Here is a 4,249-nt window from a genome sequence, read left to right on the forward strand (position 1 = left end):
ACTCTTATCTCAAATGGAAACAACATCGAGAGGCTTTTCCCAAAGAAAACTACACGACAAACTATGACACCTCTGGAGTTGGTTCATGTGGATTTATGCAGCCCGATGCGCACTTCGCCTCTTGGTTCTACCAATTATGCTTTTCTCTTGGTTGATGATTTAAGTTTGTATGATTGGGCCTATTTCCACAAATCCAAAGATGAAACCAATAGATTCCAAACACGAAGAACCTTGGTGGAGAAACAGTTTACAGGACACTCTATCATCTTAACATTACTAGCCGCCAAAGGAGGCAAGTTTACTTCTTGTTAATTTAACCAATACTATAAGCAACATGGCATTCAAATGAGAGTTTGCCAACACAAGTACTCCTTCAGATAACGGTGTGGTGGAGCGGAAGAACCAAACGGCATTGAGATGGCTCAGAAAATGTTGGAACAACGAAGTCTTCCACAAAAGCTTTAGGCAGAGGCAGTTGCTACTATTATTTATATTCTTATCGATCCCCTACTACTATTGCTTTGGGATAGACCCCCTTTAAGGCATACCTTGGTAGAAAACCCATTATTTCTTACTTTCGGTTTTTAGATCAGATGCATTTGTTTATGTACCTAATGGTGACAGAGGGGGAAGCTAGATGCTAAGTCCAAGCATCATATTTTGGTTGCTTACAACTCAGAATCCAAAGGTTATCAGCTCTACAATCTTGCAACCTCAAAGATCATCGTTAGCAAATATGTGGTGGTTGATGAGACTTCATCTTCCATCATAGAGGGGGCTTCTTCATCGCTAGGGGTTGATTCGGCGACTCAACCTCTCCTTGGCAAGATCCTCCTATTCCTCTTCCTCGACTTGATCCAGCACATCCTCGAGCACCTCAGGCAGAGGAATCATCCACCATTGATCATGAGGAGGAGATTTTGGTGAATGCTCCATAGTAGGCTTCATCTCAGGAGCAGGGTTTGACTTTGAGGGGGATCTCATATTCCTAATTAGTTGTACCAAACATTGCAGGACTAAGGGGTAACACGGTTGTGCTCACCTCTAGCAGGGGGTCCCCGTTGATCAGAGCGATTACATACCACGACATCATCTCAGGAGAACCTGTGCATCTGATGTCACGCATCCAGAAGAACTCAGAACCTACTCATATTGGGGAGGCTCTTTCCAAACCAACTTGGAAGCATGGCATCAAAATGGAGCTTGACTCCAAACTTGGGAGCTGGTTCCCAGCCCAACAAAGCGAAAGGTGATTGGTGTCAAAACTGGGTCTATATGACCAAGTACAGATCGGATGGGACTCTAGATAAGCACAAGGCCAGGCTTGTGGCCAAAGGCCATTCTTGGAAAGCTGGCATGGATTTTGATGATACCTTTGCACTGACTGCTCGGATGGCAACCATACAGACTGTTCCTGCTCTTACTGCACACTCTCATTGGCCCATCTTTTAGATGGATGTCAAGTCAGCATTCCTAAAGGAGGAAGTTTATGTGGAACAACCCCCAGGATTTTAGGTTCCTAGCTCCAAAGGTATGATCTACATGCTAAAAAAGACCTTGTATGGTTTGAAATAGGCCCCCAAGACTTGGTATGAGAAGATTGATGCTTTCTTTCAATAGAAGGGTTTCAAATGGTCGGTGTGACTGATCCAAATCTCTACATTTATCGCCAAGACTTGGTATGAGAAGATTGATGCTTTCTTTCAATAGAAGGGTTTCAAGTGGTCGGTGACTGCTCCAAATCTCTATATTTATCCCCCAAGACTTGGTATGAGAAGATTGATGCTTTCTTTCAATAGAAGGGTTTCAAGTGGTCGGTGACTGATCCAAATCTCTATATTTATCCCAAGAAAGGGTTGTATACTCTTATCATTCTCTATGTGGATGACTTGATCATCATCACAGGCAACCATGTAACACACATTGCTTCGACAAAGGTTGCCCTCAGTTAGGAATTTGAGATTATAGATCTGAGGTTTCTTCACTCCTTTCTTGGATTGGAGATTTTTCAGTGCTCAGATGGCATATTCATTTCTCAACAAGCGGTACGTTACAGAGTTGTTAAAGGCTTTCAGGATGACAAATTGTAAGTCCATCACTTCTCCCATGGATCCCAACATCAAACTCTCCTCTTCTGGATCCGATCTACTGGTAGATCCACTTTTGTACAAGAAACTGGTAGTTCCTTGATTTGGTTTCTCAACACATGGCCTGATTGTGCATTTGTGGTGGGAACTCTTGGTACTTTCATGCAAGCATCATTGGACACTCATTGGCATGCAGCACTCCGCATGTTGCGGTACTTGAAAGGTACCAAGGATTTTGGCATTTTCTATGGAGAGTGGGCCACTTTACGTGGATGGAGCGGCTCGACTGGGTTGGAGATGCAGATTCTCGATGATGTTCTACAGGGTATTGCTTTACTCTTAGATCTGAAGCCATTTCATGGTGGTGGCGAGTAAAACGCAGCCTATGGTGGCACTTTCATCGACTGAGATATGGAGTATCAAGCGGCTTATTCTGTGAGGTGATTTGGTTGGCAGGCAACTACTTAAGGAGATCGATTTTTGACAGAGCAGCAGCCTACCCTTATCTCATGTGACAACTAGAGTTGCTTAGCTATTGCTAAGAATCCAGTATTTCATGCACGAACCAAGCATATAGAGATCCAGTACCACTTTGTGTGGGAGCAGATCTTGGAGGGAGACATTATCCGACCCAAGACAACATTGTATACTTATTTACCAAAGGATTATCTTAGTCAGCTATATCGGCGTTCATGGCAACTCCTTGGGTCTTAGGCCACCCCCAAGGCCTGAGAGGGGGCGCTAGTATATATCATATCCTGTTGCTAGCTTTTCTGGTGTTTACGGGGGGCATTTTTATGCTCAGCCATTCCCCATATTCTCCCTCATTTTTCCCTTTTTATGGGCCTTTGACGTGGGTTGCCCACCCTTTTATGGAGTTTTTCACCTATTTTTAGGTCGTGTGAGGGACTAGGATACAGTCGGCCAGCTCATATAGAAGTATATATATGTGCTGCCCTCTTCCTCACATTCATTCATTCCTTGATCATTCTTGTTGATCACTTTGGTGAGCACCTTCAGCCCTCTGCCTATGGAGTCCACTCCTCGCCTACATACAAGCTAGTTGTATCCGCTCTTTTCTTGAGGATTAGTGCATCAGCATTTTGTTGTTTTCTCTCATCTCTCTCTTGGAGCTTCAACGTTTTGTCATTTGTCTACATCTTTTCACTACCCTCTGACAAACCTTCACATCTTCCATTTTACTTATGGTTAATATTTGTTATAAATCTTTATACAACTAAATCAGCCATTGTACGACAGTGAAGACATGTAAGATACATGAGGTTGGGGCACAAGTGTGCTTTGTATTAGATTCTTAGATTAAAATTTTCAAGAAAGTAATCATTTGAAATTAAGCTCCATGCCCATTAGATAATAAACTAATTGGGCAAAATTTGGGTGTTTATGAACAATGTTATTCTTAAAGCTATTGACTAATGCGTAGTTATGTGAAACATGTCGTTTATTATGAACAACGTTATCCATAACGATATTGACCAATGCATAGTTATGAGCTTTTAAATGCCATAAAATCTTAGCTTTATCAATTCTAGTAGGTTTGCTATATATCCTTGACATAAAGTCTTCAATGTAAAGTACAATCGGGTTAAAACTTTTTTGGACCTATCCCTATTAGTTTTTTAATTAAACATGGCCAAAGATGCTTTATATGTTTCCCAAGTGCTTAAAACATTATCATAGACTGGTGGATTACTTGTAGAGAATATGATACCTATAGTTTTAGTCAAACAACTATTTCATCATATGTGTCTGGAATCAAGGACTAAACAACTCAAAGGATGGACCCTACTTATCTCTAGCAAGGACAAATTGCATGGAAGAATGTAAATGCTAAACTAGTCTTTGTTATCGGGATTGCAACAACGAATGATGACATCAATACACAAGGAAGTGCAATGCAAAAAGTTTAATAAAAAAGAATCATAAAGCTATAATTCCAATTGAGGATGAGAGATGGGAATTGATTAATGATCTATTGAATAGGATCTAATTGTATAACTAGATCTATAAACAGATGTAAAGCTTTATGGATATTTTGCTGTAAAGGGTTTTTTATTAATATATATAACTATTGATTTAAAAAAAGCTATAATTCCAAATGAGTAGTAGGGTTTTGCATTGATACTCATATTATTATTAAC

This window comes from Cibotium barometz, chromosome 16 (assembly GCF_041138505.1).
Source record: "Cibotium barometz isolate CiBa-2024 chromosome 16, ASM4113850v1, whole genome shotgun sequence".
Taxonomy (NCBI): Eukaryota; Viridiplantae; Streptophyta; class Polypodiopsida; order Cyatheales; family Cibotiaceae; genus Cibotium; species Cibotium barometz.